Consider the following 19,720-nt stretch of genomic DNA (forward strand, 5'->3'; position numbering starts at 1 on the left):
GATCTCCAGTGCTAGTCCAGTCGAATCTCCAGTTCTAATCCTTGTTCCTCTGGATCGTTGTGTCCACTTTTCCAGCCATGCCCCTTACCGTCTGCCATGTGTATGTGGGCCGGGGGGGAGGGGGGGGCGGGGCGGGGAGGGGCGGGGGGTGGGGGGGAGGTGTCTTCTGGGTTTAGCCTAGAAGAGGAGGCGCCCAATTCGCCAACTCCTTCTGAAGACCCGCCCCCTTCACACCCACCTCAGCCTGGAGAGTCTCAGTGATTCTAGGACAGAGTTCATCCGGAGGCCTTCCTGGAGGCGGTGGTCAAACCGGCAAACCAAATTAAATAGTGTAAAGGCCGGGTCTGAGGAATGAGATCCTGGGTGCTTTCCGATCCTGCCTTACATCTTGAGAGAAGGGGCACAGGTATTAAGTCCTGTCATCCGTTTTCACTGTCCCCTCCCCAAGTTCTCTGCTTAGCCAACATCAGACTTCAAGAACAAGGTTTAAATAGGATATATGTTAATTTCACAACTCCCCTTCCGAGTCGGAATGAAGACACAGTGGCCACTCCAGTCTGTTCCTCTTTGATATTATAGGAGCCCCTAAGGATATTATAGGAGACTCTTAAGAAATTTACATGGGACTCTAACGCTGTTCAGGCTGGGATTGTATGCGAGGGACCCATGAGGGTAAAAAACTGAGTGAGCCGAGCTCTTCTGATTTTCCGCGGTTGCGGATGGGGGAGGGGGCGCGGTCCCGGCAGGGTGGGATGAACACATTTCTCCTTATATTCAAAGGCCTTAGCTGTCAAAGGCCGCAGCATTTGAACTAAGAACCTGACGATGGGTCACAAACAGCGGGCCTACCGCCTTCAGAGTTAGCTTCTCTCCAGGCTGCGTGCGCTGCAAAGTTTAACTCTATTATCAAAGGGGAAATTGCAAAGTGACTTCTGCAAATCCCAAGACGGGGTCTCGCCAGCAGCTCTGGGGTGGATAGTGGGGTAGGGGACCACAAGTGAGGTGAAAAAAAGAGCGGGGGAAATCAATTGAAAAAAAAAAAAATAAAGATACATGCGGGATTAAATAAACTAAGAAGCTCAGCCAGCGGAACTCCAGATCTGGGTTTTGAAACCGAGTCTATCTACCTTTGGCCATCTGGCTGTTTTAAGCTCTGCCCCATGCTGTATGATTTTAGCTGAAAATCTCTTCCGTTGCAGCTTCGCTTTTATTGAATTCATCAAAAGCAAACTTTCCCTGAGGTTTTTTTGTTTTTTTTTTTTTAAGAAGGCTAAAATAATACGCCGACCACTGTGACATTCTCCGCGCCCAGGCCATTTTTCATAACGCCGCGGATCGGCTTTTGTGCCTCTGAGGCAACTAAACAGATGAATAACGAGCAAAGTCTCCCGAAAGTAAGCTAGCAGCTTTTCTCAGCTCGAAAAAAGTTAACTGAAATGAGAGGTGCATGTAAAAACCCACACCCAAAGATGGGGGCCACACTTTTATTACTCTGAATGACAACGACGTCTTTTTAAAAGCAACTAACTCCCACACCCGCGCGGGCGCGCGCGCGCGCGCGCACACACACACACACACACACACACACACACACTAGCACATTTGCGCACACAAACCACACAAACTTTAAGCCTTGTGAAGCTGCCCAGGTGGTGTTTAGGAAATTTGGGTAAAGAAAGAATGAAGGAAGAGGTACTTGAGGCAGATCCTAACTGGCAAGATGTGAGAAGGGTAAAACTCGGTTTTATTTAGTTTTTTTATTTATTTTTTTATTTTTTACATTGTAGCTAGTTTGAAAGTTGATTTCTGGCAAGAGGAAAGAAAAGGCTGCAACATTAAAAGAAGAATCAGAGTGTTAAAAGGACGCCCAAAATGTAGTATTGTGGCAGGTCGGGGTAAGTTACTTTTTTTTTTTTCTTCTCCTATGTTCTCTTTGGTTTTGGATAGCAGTACAAATGCACTTCGGGGAGAATTTTTCCTGTTGTTTCTAGGGAAAAGAAACTAACTCCAGGCTCTCTCCTGGGATGGCTGCCTCCTGCTACTTTGCTCTGTTTTTGCGGATGTTTTACAGGGAGGCGTTTTCTTCCCGAGCCCGGTCATCACGGTCCCAGAGGCCCCGGAGCCCAGAGTGTCAAGGGTTTGGAGAGCCGCTAGGGCCGCAGAGGCAACAAGTCCTGGCCTCTAGCCCCGGGCGAGCGCCGCACCGCTCCGCAGCTGATCCAGGGGCTCGCTTCGCAGAAATGAATTTTGCACGTGTAAACTATTTGCCTGTGGACGCGCACAGCTGAGACCCTCCGGTTTATCAGGGGAAAAAACTCTCCCCTTAAATGGAGGGTTTCGGAAAAAGTCAGCCATTGGTTCTCGCCCAGATGATTATTGATGCAAAGTGAACCCTACGGGTTGGAGCGCGGGCACGTTTCTTTAACCCTAAAAGTCTTCCACTTCCGAATTGCTTACGCTGACTTCCACTCGAAATCGCTTGTATTTTTTTTTTTCCAGGGGTGAGAAAAATAACTAGGAGTGATCTGTGGGAGATGGTGTAGACATGTATTAGTGTGAGAGACACATCTCACTGGAAAGCGATACCCCATGTTCGCTGAATTGTAGAAAAGTGGCCCCAAAGAAACTGGAAAGGCGGCTCCCAGCGCGCGCACACACATTTCCACAGATATGTTTTGGAGATGCGTACTTATATGCACTTTACTGTCGCGAACCCGCGGCTCTGGGATTCGGTTTTGTGGTTTGAATAATATTGTTGGTCTGCTGTGTATTTTATGACACGAATATTTAGGCATCCATGCTGAGTGGTCGTTCATTGACGCACTAAACAGTAACCCGCAAGCGTCTTCCATGAGCCAGATTTTAATCAGTTTTAGTTCTCTCCTACTTAGCAGAGTGGAAGAAACGCGAGCTGCGCCAAAGGTTGGGCAGAGCCGATCCAGTTGTTGGCAAACAAATCTTTGCCAGTTATTGCTGAGGAAGCCCAGAGAAACTGACTTAGGAAGCCAGAGAGAAGTTGACAAGAGAGCTGATCGAGGAACGGAGGCGATTTTGTTCATTAGCAGGCGCGACTCCTGCGCTTGGGTCTGGCGGGGCGAGCATATAAAATGCAACTTTTGCCCCATTGGTTCGCTAGGTGAATTAGCGCATACTGGGACTGAACAGTCCTTGACCTTTGCCTTTATGTTTGCGCAAATGTTTGCCTAAAACACAATCGGCCTTGACAAGGGAGCATGCTACCGTGTGACACTGCCTATTCACCAGATAGATGTTCCCTGCCACACACGACCCAGAGCAGCCTTTTAAATAGCTTAGGTATTTGTGCAAACCGTATAAATTAATGTCGGATGATTGCTAGTTGCTAGTTAAATAGAAGACAGTTCGGGTGTGGGATACACATCTCTCTCTGGTCTTTTTTTTTCCTCCCCCCTTCAAGTAGTCAACAAGATAATCAGAAAACAAAACTGGTAGTGCAGGAAAGTTTATATTTGAGGGAGTCAAGAAATTCTTGTTTGATTATACCCATGACATAAGACTGTAGTTCTCCTACAAATGACTTTTCCACAAAGATGGGGAGTGGATGAAGGAAGAGAGGGGAACAGTGGGGAGAACTGGGGGACTAATGCTTAGGACAATTGGTAATGGGGAGGTTTAGGAAACAAACCCGAAGATCCTGGAGGATTTATTGTTCCTGGAGGAGCCATGAGAGTGAAGAAGCTCTCCGGGGCCCCAGGAACCCTGTGGGACTGGGGAAGTTCTCTCGACTTTTGAGCTTTATGGTTCTGAATACTTCCTCCAATAAAACTAAATACTTTAGCAGGTGGAGAAAAACATCTTGTGAAAATCTAAAATTGGTTCAAACCCTCTTTTTAACTAGTACTTTGTAGATCCGAAATGATTTAGAGGGCTGGGCTGCCTTTCCCTGAACTTTGACATGGGGAAAAAAATGAACTTCCCTTGGCTTTGTTTCCTAGCTGGCTTCAGAATTTTCCACATTCCTTTCTTTGCCATCAAGATGGCAACACATCACAGATTTCCAGGGCTTAATTTCTGTGGCAGGTAGAACTGTAGTAACAGAGAGGACAAATTAAAAAGAACTGGGGCATTTGAAGTACTCCCTTTAGGGAGTGTCATTCCTTTGGGTGAGTGGAGTGTTTACTTTGTTCCAAAAGGATGGTGTTGACCAGAGAAGCACAAACTCAAGCCACAATCTGGGGATGCAGATTTAAATGTCCCAAGAGCCTCTATAGTTTCTCCAAACACTGGCCAAGTCTCTTTCAGGTTTCCTTTAACCTTATGCAGGTGGACAGGAGGGTGGGTCACCAGTTCTCCTTGGAAGCCCTTCTCTAGTTCTCTGGGCTGAATTTACTTTTTCACTCCTGGGGGTTATGGGTCAGAGCTGGGGGAAGTTTCTTTAACAAAACCTTTGTCCCCCAGAGAATTTTGGTGTAGCACAAAAGCAGTAGAAAGGTAACAACAAGCCCAGAACGCAAAAGAAAAAGATAAATTTGAGAACAAGTAACTTGCAGAGAATTGGAATCAGGAGGGGCTCAAAAGAAGAATGAACCTAAGGGATATAGAAAAAAATTAAGGACACTACCTCTGTTTTTCAGTAATTCCTCCTTAAGAATTTCTTCACTTACATATAAGATTCATTAGTTTATCCTTGTTATTTAATTAATAATGTGGTAGGTATAAATCATTTCAAAACAGTCTGTAAGTTTCACAGAAAACAATGTGAATGATAGCCTGTGTATTTTGTCTTTAGGTTTAGGAATGTAGGAAATTGGATATACACAGAAATAAGACTTAAGTTCTCAGAGAATATTTTCTTAAACTTATAATCATTTAAACTATTTAAAAAAATTGTTTCATTTAAAAGTAAAATGACTCTAGGTATTCCCTTTTCCCTCCTTGCCCCTTGTCACCATTCCCCAATCTTTTAGAGAATTTAGAAATTAAAGCGGTAGAATGCACATTTTAGGGCTCAGTCCTTTGAGATATTCTACAATGATATGGAGAAAGCAGGGCAATAATATGTTTCTAGCCTCTAGCAATATGTTTCCAGCTATCCTATAGTTGTGCCTGAGGTAGATGAAGTTTGTTCAGGCTTATGGGTGAATTGGGACCTAGCATTCACAACCCATGATGATGAATATAAAAGAGAGGTTCAGGTCTAGTTCTTATAAAAATCAGTTTAGGAAACCAAGAAATTTTCAAATTTGCTTAGTTTTAAATAGATACATTTTAATAAACCACATCTAGTTAGAAAATATCTGTTATATAAAACATATTTCACATATATTCTAGGTATCAAAAATTATTTAGTCTCTGTGTTCATTTATTCTATTATAATAAAGCAAATTGAAGGGAGATGATCATTCAATCTTATTGCTGGAAGACATCTAGAAATTGTGCATATTTTTGGCCAAAGTTAAAATATCATCAAATAATTATATTGTGAAGTCTGTATGTGTTTTTTTCTGGCAGTGGTCAAGATGACATATAGTAATTTTATTGACACAAAATATTGATACATTATTGCCAAAACCATTCTTATTCAAATGAATAACACAACTTTAATGGAAAATAAAGGAGGAAAGATTTTTATCATTTCTGAAAATAATCAAGCTCTTATAGTAATGTTATTTTCCTTAGAGGAAAAAATAGATCTAAAATTAGTTTATAACTACAGTTGAGAAATGAAGGTAACTGATTTATTCTTATGAGTTGAGTAGTTCAGAAAATCTTTGCTGAAAATTTATTTGCATATGAAATTAATGTTCAGTTCATTAAAGGTAAAATGATTGCATTTGGCTGACACTAAAACTTAAATATCTTTTAGATTATTCTATAGTACACATTAACTTCTGTGTTAATAACATTCTTACTGATGACTATAAAATGACATCTGCCAGGATCTGTGAATTTTTTTTAATCTTACTATGCAGTGAAATTATTAATAAAGTGAAAAAGTAAGGTTTCAGGTGCTGGAGGGAGCATCCTAGACCTTCCTACCATTTTATCCCTTCAAAGATAATTCTTATCCCCTAATTCATGCAGACAATGCTTATATTGTTTTAATAATCCTCAACAATTACTTGCTATTAAATTCCATTCTACCCAGCAAGTGAACACTTACAGATGGCTTGGAGGCATGCGAATTTTACTATTAACAAGGGAACTTGAGTTGAAATAGCCTAAATTTGCCACCCCTAGACATTGTGTTTGTGCAAGTGAATAGCCAGGCTGTGTTAAAGTTGGGGTTCAGAGACCAGCTATTCCCTGGTTGATGACAGATCTAGGTTTTGTTGGTAGAGAAAAGGGGAGTCCTTCTCACTTCCTTCTTGATACACAAGCTCTGACCAAATTGTGCTCCTATCTCCAATGCCCATTGCATCTGACATCAGGCCCTAATTACCTGGTCCTGGCCAAGAGAAGGGGGAGGCTGGGGTAATACTGAACTGGGCTTGGATGCCAAGGGGCATTTCCAAGGGTCATGCAGATCTTCACCCTGAGAAGTGAGATTTAAGACTTGGATAAGCAGAACTTGTTCCTATGGACAGTTGTGGAAAATCCACCCCCTTCATCTTAATCCTCTCTCTTTTTGGTAAAAGTTGTGAATTCAGAGTTAAGGAAGAGGGAGGGGTGAAAACATTAGGGAGGGGTGAAGGGCCCCAGGCGCCGGCCCGGTAAAGAGCCCACACCTAAAGGTCTGGGAACATATTCTCAGCTGACATTTCAGGAGTTCCCTTAATTTGTCAATAGGGCTCAGCGCAGCGCGTGTTAATCAGTTACTCTCAGAAGCAGATCTCCACACTGAGCAGAGCGAGGCGGGTACCGCGAAAGTGCGTGCGGAGGGGTGGGGGCTTATTCTCAGATTTATCAGAGCCGGCTGGTGGAGGAGTGAGGGGCCGGCTGTGAAGTTTTCCTGGCTTCCTACGCAGTTCCTCAGGCTTTTTGGATCCCTGTTTATTTGCAGGACCCCGCCTCCTGTAGCAGCCCTTGAGACTGACCCCTGTGGTCAGCTCCATCCTCCTTACTCCCTGTCTCCCACTTCTTCTGACACCTCATACTCTCATCCTTTCCCACTCTCAGTCCTTCACAAATCCTCTAGTCCTCACACTCCTTCCCAGTCCCTCCCAGCCCTTGACTTTTTTTCCTTCTCACCCTATCCCACACACACACACCCACCAACTCCTCAAATGTCCTGCACCCACTTACTCCTCTCAGCCTCCTCATGTCTTTCACCACCCCACCCACACCTTTTCACCTCTATACCCCATTAAACTCCTACATACCCTCTCACAACCCCACAGGCTCCTCTTGCTCTCTGACACTTCTGCACCTCCCTAATCCTTTTATACCAGTCACTCCCCTTCCCTTCCTTCACAAGTCCTCATCCTCCACACTCCTCAAATGCCTCCTGGCATTGCCTCCACTTGTTACACCCACTTGATTCACATCTCCTGCACCACTCATAAGCACCCCGTATTTGGTCTCCTACTCTCAATCATGTACAGAGGCCAGCCCCTCAAACTGCCTTTGGCCTGGTGGTATTTGAGCTCTTCTCTGTTTTGGAGACGCTAGCTTCCAGCCTCTTCCCCTCAAACCCTCCTCCCTCCACATTTCCCTCCGCACCAGAGGTTAGTATCTCCCCTGCCCATTCGGGAGACAGACTTCTTTTTGGGGAAGGACATGTGGCTGCCTCCCCTCCACCTTCTTCATCCATAAGGAGCAGCTAGAAGCCAGTCCTCTGATTTGGCTTCTCTGCTGTCAGTTTTCAGCTTCAGAGTTGTCAGTCCAGCTTCCTGGACTGTACTCCCAGATTTGTCTTCTGAGTTCAGAGACAAATAAGTATAACATATCCAAAAGTATAACATATCCATCAGCAGCGTGAGTGATAGGGTCCTTTAAACTGATGGTTTTTCAACTTGATCAAGCTTCAGAATCACCCAGAGTCTCTTAAAAAAACAAAACAACCAGTGATTGCTAGGCCCCATCCCAGGACTTCTGATTCAGTAGACCTGAGGTAGAACCAGAGAGTTTGTGTTTCTAATGAGTTCTCAGGTGATTCTGAGGCTGCAGCTCTGGGAGCACCTTTTGAGAAAATGTAAACAATATCTCAGCAGTAGAGACAGAGAGAAGTCTGAAGAACATAGACGTTAAAGAGTAGAATGATGCTGGCTAGATGGGAAGAGTGCCCTCCCCAAATTTCCCAAGCCAGAAGATACTTTGGAAGTGTGAATTCACTCTGACAAAGATTTAGTTCCTCCAGAAATGACCAAATCATCTTCATGGTGAGGGCTTCTTCCATGAGAGGATGGGGAAAAAGAAAGAAGACTTGTGTCCAGGACATGTCTTTTTATAAGCCCTTAGTGTCCATTTTTCAGGAAGCTATGGTGTTTAGAACTGGAGTGAATTGGGCTTTGGTCACTGAAAGTGCTAGTCACTCTGGGTAAGTGAAGTCTCTCATTCATGTACGACTCTTTGTGACCCCATGGACTGTAGGCTACTGCCATGCTTCTCAGTCCATGGAATTTTCCAGGCAAGAGTACTGGAGTGGGTTGCCATTTCCTTCTCCAGGGGATCTTCCCAACCCAGGGTTTGAACCCCGGTCTCCCACAATGTAGGCAGACACTTTACCCTCTGAGCCACCAGGGAAGCCCAGTCACTCTGGGTAGGTTTACTCTTTGTGAGACTTGGTGTCTGTGTGTGTATGTGTGTGTTAGAGGCTTTGCTGACTACTTTTGTGTTTAGGCTTCATTCTGAATGGACAGGAGAACTCAGGCCCTGCAGAATCACCTTCTTTAGCCTAGGTGGTGGTTGCCATGATTACTTCCTGGTCTCTCTCCATCTGCTTGTAAAGAAGCATCATAGACCCTTTGGTCCTTGAAGGCTGGAAGGTGGGCCAGAAACTTTTAGCAAATTTATGTTCTAGAGAATGGTTTTCTTAATTTATTGGAACTACAAATGTATGTGTATAAAGGAGGAAAAACATAAAAAAGAAAAGAAAATCCCTCAAATTCAACTTTCTTTGTGTGGGTATATGTGTGTCTATGCGATATGCTTAACTGGTTAGAGAACACATACCATAAGCCTTCATGATCCTAGGCAATAGTTCGTTTTAGATTTGAGTTTACTTGACAATATAAAGCCCAAATCCTGATCACATGGATCAATAACAGCCTTATGTATTTGCTCCCAGCTGATTTTGCCAACAGTTTTCAATCTTTTTTTCTCTAGGTTTAGTGACCAAGGAAGATATTTGTAGTCTGCCTTTGGAGACTATGTCTAAGGAGATCTTGGTTAGAATTTGTACAAACCTTTCTATGTTCACAAAACCTTAGCAATATTTCAACACCCCCAAACTTTCCCTCCACATTACAAATAATTATTCTGTTCTAATATGCATTATGAAACATCTAACTGCACTGACATGTCCCTCTTATAATCCTGTTGTTAAAAATGACTGGAATTTTGTTAATATATAGCTTCTTTTCTGGTTTGAAAAGAAATTAAATTGTCCCAAATGTCCACTTGTTGGCACATTTTCTTAGTTATATGCTAGCCCAAAACATTATAGAGATTGCTAAAATGTTCCAAGAGATTAGAAGCACACTATCCCTTGCCTGGAGAATCCCAGGGACAGGGAAGCCTGGTGGGCTGCTGTCTATGGGGTCGCACAGAGTCGGACACGACTGAAGCGACTTAGCAGCAGCAGCAGCAGCTCCTTGAGAAATGCTAGGTTGGACATCACACTACCAAAACAATCATCCTCCAGATTTTCACAGATTTCAAGTTGGTCTTGCTTTCCTTTCTCCACTTTATGATTTTATAAGAGTGGAGCTTTACCTAGTTTTATGTCAAATGGGAGCTTTTAAATACAGAAAGCCAGAGGTTGGTTGCCAAAGGAATTGGATACTTAAGTGTAAAAATTTTTAAGTCCTCTTTTCTTATTAATTTTGAATTGAGATGAATGTAATACACATCTATTTGTGTTTTCTAAGTAGAAAATTCACTGGACAAAAATCAATCTATAAACACGTTGTCTGCATATAAGACACAGGTGTAACTGGCTCAATTAATATTGCTTATATTCAAGTCGTGAGTGATGAACATATTATTTAAAGAAATGCTTCAAGTGTCTTAAGGTTGAAGTTCTTACAATGGTCTTGGCTTGGGGAAAATGGCCCAAGTATGTTTTGGCTCAAAGGTGTCTCTCCAGAAATCTATTGTGGCAAGTGACATATGACGATTATAATAATATTGTTACTGTCACTTTGGTGGGGGGGCCCACTGAATTTAGTGTCTGTTTACAGATGGTTTGGCATTTCCCCCAACCCTCTTATCATCCTTTATGGGAAAGGATGGCTGTTGATTGTTTCTTGACTTCTGCATCTTAACCACTCCCTCCTGGCTGGGTAAACCCCTCTCCTGCCCCCTAGCGGACGGTTTGACAGTCTACCAGCAGCCAAGACAACCTGCGATTATTTATTGATCATCTGCTGTATGCCAAGTACTGTGGAGAAAGCTGAAGCGTGTCCAGGTCCGGACAGAGCCCACTGCCATGCAGGGGCTTTGTTACATGATTTAGGATTGAGCAGATATTCTAGCTTTGGGTCCCTGTGTGACTCCTCACCTGGGGGCCTCTTCAGAACCCTGATCTCACCCATGCTGCACTTGGAGCCCTACTGGGTGCATCTCTGGCCACCAGAAGCTCTTAGCTACAGCCAGTTTGAGATGGAGAGGCTGGCTGCCCCTTGCCCGGCCCGGTTATAATTTGCGTCCTCTTGTATAGAGCTGTCCAGTTTGACCTGTAGTTACAACCAATCCTGGATCAGCATTGTCAGTCCGCGGTTCCACCACACTGTTTGAAGGGCCCCATTTTGTGCAGTGGCAGACACAACAAAACCCAACTTTCCTCTGTGACTTTGTTCTTTTGATTTTTAATAGATCAAAGACGTGGAGGGAGGAAGGAAAAGCTGGGGAGGGGGAAAGAGAGGGTGTAGGGATTGTTGTCGTGTCAAGATGCAGCGCCCATTTGAGGCCACTAGCCCCATTAGAAGGGAAAACTGCACGGAAAAGGGCGAGAAACCTGCACTTGGCGCGGCATTGTTCCGGGGATTCGAGCTGCGGTGGCGGCCGCCGCCGCCATACAGTACAGTCTCCATGGCAACGCAACCTGCTGCTGCCGCCGCTAAAGTTGAAGGCGCTTGAAAGGGCTTGAAGAGACCAGAATCACAACCCTATTTCGGTTCCCCGGGAACAACGGGGTGAAAATGAAGAGAAAGAAAGGAGGAGGAAAGGAAGAAGGAAAGAAAGAGGGGAGGGGAAGGGAGAGGGAAAAAGAGGGGGAGAGAGGATATGAATGAATGAGGGAGGGGAAGAGAAGAGAATATGAGAGGGGAAGGGGGGAGGCCAAGAGAAACCCCACCCTAGGCCAATGAATGCTGGCATTGTCTCTTCTTTTTTGGATCTGATTTACCATATCATAACCCCCAGGAAGAAGAAAACATCAATATCCCGAAGGAATGGAGATGTTTCTATGGAAAACCTAGGAATTTTAGTCCATAACAGATCTGGTGTAAAAAAATCAAAGAGATCAAAGGCAGAGCTCCCAGGAGTATAGATGCGTCTGTGAATTAAAGATGGACGATGCAGACTACAAAGTACTTTTTTCTTCTTTATTCAGTCCTCTGTTTCCATTTCAAGGGAGGCGCTGGCCTCATCATATCTGAACTAGACCATCACTGTGAACAATGTCATGAAGGGGAATAAAAGGGGGACTGGGGCACCAGGAACTTGGCTTCCCCTGCTCAACCTGGTTTCCAACCATCTTCTCCAGTGGGTCTCAGGGAGGTGTCAGCCCTGCACTCAAGGAGCTCCTGGTAGAAACCTACCCTCACCCTCAATCCTACAGGAGGACTTAGGAAAAATGAGATCTGCTGAAATTAGGGGAAGAGAAGTTGTGTCAGGCTGGCTTCTCACATCACCCAATTAAACTCAGGACAGGCTGTCGTGGTGTGCAGTTCTGGGGGTGCAGAGGACACAGCAGTGTCTTTAGGCCAAGATGTGGACTCGGGGTGGGGCATAGGACATCCTGGGTCTGGGAGTTTTCTGGCATCCCAACAGTTGTCTTTGCAGATGTGGGTTACTGGCAGCTCTTCCAAGAGAGGAGCTGGCCAAAGGGGAAGACTTTGAGGGGGCAGTTCAGTGAGGTACCTCCCACCTTGTGTGTGTGCTAAGTCACTTCAGTCCTGTTTGACTTTGTGCGATCCTATGGACCATAGCCCACCAGGCTCTTCTGTCGATGGGATTCTCCAGGCAAGAATACTGAAGTGGGTTGCCATGCTCTCCTCCAGGGGCTCTTCCCAACCCAGGGATCAATCCTGGGTTTCTCAAGTCTCCTGCATTGGCAGGCGGGCTCTTTGCCACTAGTGCCACCCGGGGAAGCCCCACCTCCCACCTTACATCCCCTCATTGCACATCTAAGAAACAAATTCTAAATGTTTTTGAGATACTGTTGGCAGGATAGACTAGCGGACTTTGCTTTTTAAGTCTAAGGCAAGTTGCAAAGTCAGGGATGGGGATTCCAGGGTGATTCGGTAGACAAGCATGGAAGGAATGGACCAGCCGCAGCAGCCCTAGATGGATGTCTCGTCCATGTGCACAGAGAGAATCCTCTGGCCTAGCCTGCAGAGAGAGTGAGAGTGAGAGAGAGAGAGCGTGTGTATGTGAGTGTGTGTGTGTGTACGCGCGCGCTGCACTCTGAGAAGGGCTGCTCCAGGCTTGTGGGCTTGCTGTCAGGTTCCTTCCGGACCTTGTGGCTGAGAAATTAAAACAGTAAATTTTCAAAAGCTGGAGACTCTCCGCCTCCTCCGGAAGGAGGCGAAGATAATCAGCCCGACGGCTTGGACGCGTGTGTGGGGAGCCAACCCTCCGGAGGCGGTGGGCCTTTGCCCCACGAGTCTCCCCTTCGATTTCCCCAAAGCCAACGCCGGCAGACGAATACTGGAGAAGTCAATGAAGCTGTTTGCAAACACGCGCGGGCCGGCGCGGACACGCCAGAGTCGGAGCGGCCGGAGGGAAGAAAGCCGGTTCCCAGGGCGGGATCAGCATCTGTACCCGCCGCTGGCGGCCCGGGGTCAAGCCCGACACTAAGTAAACAGAGCGGCAGCCAAGGGGCCCCATTGTATCGGCCGCCGTTGTCCAGCCGCGCATTGTCTGGCCGGGGCTGGAGACTCCTTTGCTGCTCCAGCGCCAACTCTGTGCACAAAAACACACCGGACCAGGCTGCACATACCACCTCCCCCGATGCCGCCAGGGCTTGTCTTCGGTCTCTTTTTAAGCAGCGCAGCCTCTCTGGACATTTTTTCTTCTTAAGTTATAGAGCACGGGTGCAAAAAATCCAGAACTTGGGGAGAGAATGGGACGGGGGAAGGGGAGAGAGTCGGGGAAAGATCCCCTCCCTTCCCGAAAATGGGAGTGAGAAGGGCTTTATTACAGAACAAAAGAATAGGAGGTTGAAAATCGCAATAAACAGGAAAGCTAAAATGGTCTTGTTAAACAGGGGATCTTTGGTTTTCCTGGTGGCTTAGACGGTAAAGGACCTTCCTGCAGTGCAGGAGGCCCGGATTGGATCCCCGAGTCAAGAATATCCCCTGGAGAAGGGATGGCAACCCACTATTCCTGATTGGGAAATCCCATGGACAGAGGAACCTGGCGGGCTACAGTTCATGGGGTCGCAAAGAGTCGGATTCAATCGTGTCTGAACGACTTTCACTTGTTCATCCCGAGTTGTCTGCCTTGGAGAAGCTGGTACAGGTGCTGGAGGAAAGATGCAGGAGGCAGGAGAAGGAACCAGAGAAGTGCCTTTCCTGAGCTGTGGGATAGGTGTGTTGATCTTGGACTCACTGAGGGGGCTGACAGAAATGCCCTGAGGGTTCAACCCCCTTGGGTGGCACTTTGTAGATCTAAATTTCTCCAGAGGATGAAAATGAAAAATTTTACACTTTCTCCCCACAACACCTGCTCTTTCCCCCCTCAACAAGGGTGGGCAGGGCACTGGAAGCCCTCAGGAGGGGTAATAGGGTTTTAGACTGGTTTTGTCTGGTTCAGGTTCTCCCAGAACTACAGGGCAACTTCAGCCTGAGCTGCTGAGCCAAAGTTTACTAAGTAAACTTTACAAAGTTTACTAAGTAGTGTTAAATGACTTTTCCCTCCCACAGCCCAGAGCCTGGAGCAAGAGGGGTGCAGGCTGAGGGGAAATTCACAGCACCTGATGAAGTCAAGAGATGGCTCCTGAGATGAAGCTTCTTACAGCTTCCAGACCCACCTCCACCCAGACAAGCTCTTCAGACTCTGTGCTTCCCCCTTCAGAGGTACCTGTGGGAAGCACTTCTTGAAATTAAGTTCTGATGGGTCAAGTCCAAGGCCTGTCAAATGTTTGGAACCTGCTTTTTGGGCCCTCACTGAATCCAAAGTCAACCAGGTGGTTCAGATTTTCAGAGACCAGCTTGAGTTACCTCAAATGAGAGTGGTGCCTAAAGTCCAGAGCTGTGGCTAATGACACTTGCCAAAGGGTCAGTCACTTGCCTTCTTGCTCTGGGGGAAAAAAAGAAAGAATTGGCTGCTCTTTTCTTGGTGCTTGGTGCTAACTCCCTCATGATCCCTTTTCTCTATCTTGAGAAAAAAATATTAAATTCCATTTTGAATAATGACCATCTCCCAGACATTAAAGAATAAGACTTCATCTGGCTTAGGTGGCTTCTCTCATTTCTTTTATTCAGCCAACTCCTAAATTTAGGAAGCTGGAAGCAAAAATCATACCAAAAAATTTAAGCACTGTCAGGATGTTGCTGCTGAAATAAACTTTAGTGCCTGACCGACTGAAACCTTTGACTTGAGTTTCAAGGACTCAAGCTCCTTCTGTATCTCTATCAATGCTCAAGAATTTGGATTGTTTTTAGCCTTTTTTTGTCTTTTTAACAATCAAGAGACTGGCAGAGCTGAAGGCCAAAGTTCTGAGAAGCATAAGCTACAAAGTTTCTGACATACAAGTGTGTGTGTGTGTGTGGGTGGGTGGTGTGGGGTGGGGGAACCTTGAGATCCCAGCCCATCGAAGCTGAATTGTCAAAGTTTAATTAACACGAAGAATGGATGAGTTTTAAGCATTCTGACATCGGCTCTAATTGCTTTTGTGTGTGCTTTTATGTGTGTGAAAGATTTGCTGGTGGTGGGGTGGGGTGGGAGCTCAATCCAACCACCGGGTTCCAGGAAGTTTGTCTTCCTGTTTCCCTAACCAGGAAAACTGGGGGAATTAAATGGAAACTTTTGAATGAACGCGGGTGTCCTGGCCAGATGCAGCAAGAGCGTTTTTTCTCCTCAGTCAGTGCAGTGCCCGGTGGACAGATGACAAGGGGACTGCGAGCCTCCCAGTACGGTCAGGTGTGTAGAAGTTTTCCAGCAGCCCTTTTTCCTGAACACTTATTTGCAACTTGCAGGATTTTGTGTGTGTGTGTTTGTATTTGTTTGGTGAGCCATTTGCCGAGGACAAATCCGATGGCAAATCGTTCCTCAGGCGGTGGTCCAAATTCTTCAAATAGCTGGCGCTCGGGGGCGCGCGTGGCAGAAGAGACTGGAAGCCCCGCCAGGCGACTCCAGCCTCAACTTTCCAAACACTGCGCTTGTTCTCTGCGTTGGATGCGAGCCTGCCCTGCTCGCAGGACTCCCCTATGAATTGGAAAGGATGTGGGAAAATATTGGGTAACTCTGCCACATCCCCAACAAATAATCAGGGTAATTAAAATGACACAGATGCTGGTGTTGGACTTCGCGGTTTCTATGATCATTAAGACCAGAGACTTAAGAAAAAAAAAAAAACTTAATTAAGGCTAATGACGGCGCTCTTCTTCTCCTGAATAGTTGGCAGGTTAAGCCAATTAGACACATTCATCAAATTCTTTCCACCAAGTTTTGATAGACATTAGGATATATTCTCAATTATGCGCAGAAACTCGCACACTTCTAATAGCTTAGCGGCAGCGCAGCAGGGAGGCGTCCCGACCCACGTTAGGGAAGAGCGTTCCTTCCGTCCGGTCCCAGGAGGCCGTTTGCGCCGGGGGCGTGGGTTCAAGCATGGATTTTTCTAGAGTAGCACTAGTCCCTTTCCTACCCAACTTCTTTTAATAGTTTCTTAAAATTAACGAATTTTCCGTTCTCAAAGTCGCTCCGAGTGGTCAAGATTCCGACTTGCGGGAGCGTTTGGCAAAATCGAACTCTTCTTGGCGCAGAATAGCGCCTAGAAAAGGCCAGAATTAAGAATCCGGAGAATGGAAATCGAATAATAGGAAACTCGGTATTAATTCTCTTTTTGTACTTGCCCCAGGATCTGCTGCAGAGGCCAGGAGAGAAGTGTGTCTAAGGGGCTCAGATTTTGGGGGGTGGGGGGGAGGAGCTGCAGGAGGAGGCGAGTCTGGAGCACGCTCCCGCCCAAGTATTGAACACCCCAACGACCTGGCCTGGCCAGGTCAGCCCGCCTGGGCGTGATGTGATCGGCATGATCCTCTCGGGTAGATTTAAGACTTCTTTACCTCAAGTTGAAAGTTGAATCCAGCTTAGCAGAGAGAGCTGTGGAAGTTGAACTTTTTAGGCAGTGTTCCTGTGGCTTATGCTGGTCTGGCTTCCTCTGAAGTAGAAGTTCCCTGCGTTGGCTCAGACCCCATGCAGCCTGCTATTTGATCAAGGACTTCCCTTCCTTTGTCCCTGCAGTGATAGACATCTTGACGAGCTTGAGTTTGTGGGGAAGAAAGAGAAGATTCTACCTGCTAGGTTCCACCTCTGGTGTGTGTTAGTTGCTCAGTTGTGTCCCACTCTTTGCGACTCTGTAGAATGTAGCTCACTAGGCTCCTCTGTCCATGGAATCCAGGCAAGAATACTGAAGTGGGTAACTATTCCCTTCTCCATTCAACAGCAGAAAATGGGGCCTCAAAGCCGATCCTAGGGTCTAATACACGTCATCTAACATGTGCCCATAGGTGTAACATTTTTATGCATAAATATATATATTTGCATTATATATGTATATTTCTATATTTATCTCACCTAATGCAAAACACCATCTTGATGTATATTAACATACTCTTTCACTTTCTTTTCATATATTACAAGAGCACATTAAATGAGGTGTATGTGTATTACATGGTGTGTGTTGCAATTAGGATTTATATGTATAGATGGTGATACATATTATAGTAGATGTGTATTGCCATTTGTATATTAAGAGATGATAATAAAATTGCACACAGGGACCAACATTATTAGGAAGCATATTATAAATTAGGTGATCTTTATATATACTAAGGCTGGAGACACATGCATTTGTTTTAAGAGTGTGTTTTACAATTTTGCATGATGCAGAGGATGTCTTTGAGCTCTAACCCTAGCTGGCAGAGATGATAATAGCACCTTCTTTGTTGTGCCATTTCTAACTTCCCACATCTCTTACACTATCTTGATGTAAATAAGAAAATCATCAAAATAGGTAGATGAACTAAACACTCCAACTTTTTCTCCAGTTAGCCTTAGCTTAACTGGCCCCTTAGCCTTAAAGATAGTTTCCTTGGGTTTTGAGTTTGGTTCAAATGTTCCCTCTGCATGTCGAGTTTCGAGGACCAAATTCCGTGGCTCTGAGACCTGGGATAAGGCCAGTTGAGCAAAGGGCATGACTCAACCTTACTCCTGACATCAGGAAATACGGTAGTTGATCAGGAGGAATAATATTTAAGTTGAGGGCCAGCATTTAGACTGTTGGGCATGAGAGCACAGTTCCTAGGTGGATATATATAAACATTCTTAAGCCAGCGGTTCTTGAATGTGAGTCTGTGACAGCAGCTTTCAAGTGAAGCCGGGAGCAGGGGAGTGGAAAGTTTGCAGAGCTTCGATTTGCAAGAGGAAAAACTTTTTGAACTCTCCACGCAGATGGTGCCAATTCGCCTGTAATCATTTTCTTTGCTCCCCCGGAAGCTGCTCTCCAAGCGAAGCCCCAAAGTAAATAAACACCCGCTTCCCGGCTCAAAGTCATGCCTTTAAAGGGAACACCGTCGGTCTAATTACGCTTGAATTATGCAAGGAGCTCGGCGAAGGATGGAACTTTTAGACAAATAATTGCGCCATTGTGTGCGGCCGGCCGGTCCGCGCGGCCTCCCTCTAGTTTTCATCGCTCCACGCTCCGAAGGCGGCGGTCTCGAAGCCACCTGAAAACCGCCGCCGGGGGCCGAGCCAGAGACTCCTGCCTAATTAACCTAGTTTTCCACCCGGTAGATGTCAAGATTTCAGAAAAAGGGTTGGCGGAGGAAAGAGAGGGACACCGGGGTTTCCCCTACCTCCTTCCCTGGAGTCGAAGCAAAGTTGCCTTGCCAAGTGTTATGATTGCTTGAAAGTTTTTGCAATTCAGGCCAAAAAACAAACACAAAAAAACTTGAGATGTCCAGGGAATTGCTTGGAAAAGCTTCCCGGACTATTTGGGGAGCCTTGAGAAGACAGAACGTTTTGGAAAATGAAAACCTTGTCTCTTTAAGTAATGATTCAGTAAGTCATCGTGGTCAAACAACTTCTCAAAAGTGGGGGATAAATGGGGGAATGGGAAGACACCCCCCTAGTAATCTCTAGAGGGTCAATTAATTTTCCAAATAAGAATGCATTTAAATTCACTTCAGATATAATTTCCTGAATAAGTAAAGTTAGGAATTTTAACCTTTCGTAGGAATTTGGTGAGGGTCACACTTCTAATCACCCAGCTACAATTGTTTGTGATGGTATACTTAAATATCTATGCCGTGTCAAAACCCAGTAGTTCATCTCCATTTACTTGAATATGTCTAGGACTGCCACTGCTTTTTTTAAGGATAGGAAGTCATATATTTGTATCATGTTATCACAAAAATCTGTCTGTAATTACCTCTAATCCTTATGAGTTCATATGGAAACTGTACTAAAATAATTGAATAGCACACTGTTTGGCTTTTTAAGTACTCTCTTCAGTGTCTCCCTACATTAGCAACGTTTACAATATATACTAGCCCTCTATGAACATAATTTTGGAAGACAGTACATAGGGTTTGAAATTTACAGAAGAGGGGGACTGAATGAGCATTAGAACAGAAAACTGAGCCCTTGTAGATTATTAGAAAAAGTTTTTTTAAAAAAATACAGATGCCTTACTATTCAATTAGTTGATCCCCTCTAGCTTTAAAAACACCACAGGACTCTAGCTAAAGGTGTACACAAACATTTTCCCAGAGGGCTTATGTATATTTATTTATTCATGGAGTCCAAGGCAACCAGTATTTTATAAGCAGATATAGTAAAATGTCGAGGGACTAATGGAGGGAAATGCTTCTGAAGTGAATTCCTGAGGAGCCAGTTCCTGAATGGTATTCTTTCTTTAGGAAAGTTAGTTATCAGCCCACAAATATTTCAGTGAAAATAATAAAGATGCCTTGAATTAATGGGTTATGAATCTCAACAATTAACTACTCTGCATTTTTCATTGACCATGTTTCTATTCACATGCACAGAAATCAATCTCTGTACACACAGACATATAGGCAAAAAATACCCCTAGAAAGATAAGTCATTAATACAGACATGAAAACCGATGGCAGGGAGAGAATCAGATTAGGTAACAGAGAGGATGAGGGCTGCATGCATGTCAGCT

At 45.1% G+C, this 19,720-nt stretch overlaps 1 long non-coding RNA gene across 1 annotated transcript; it reads left to right on the forward strand.

Annotated features, from left to right (window-relative positions):
• Positions 1–348: 348 nt before the first annotated feature.
• LOC129644068 (uncharacterized) lies at positions 349–16,025 on the forward strand. The gene is made up of 5 exons (XR_008710724.1): positions 349–1,692; positions 1,788–1,895; positions 14,232–14,384; positions 15,309–15,450; positions 15,584–16,025. It is a non-coding gene; the product is annotated as an uncharacterized LOC129644068 (long non-coding RNA).
• The last annotated feature ends 3,695 nt before the right edge of the window (positions 16,026–19,720 follow it).

Source organism: Bubalus kerabau, chromosome 2, assembly GCF_029407905.1.
Source record: "Bubalus kerabau isolate K-KA32 ecotype Philippines breed swamp buffalo chromosome 2, PCC_UOA_SB_1v2, whole genome shotgun sequence".
Classification (NCBI taxonomy): Eukaryota; Metazoa; Chordata; class Mammalia; order Artiodactyla; family Bovidae; genus Bubalus; species Bubalus kerabau.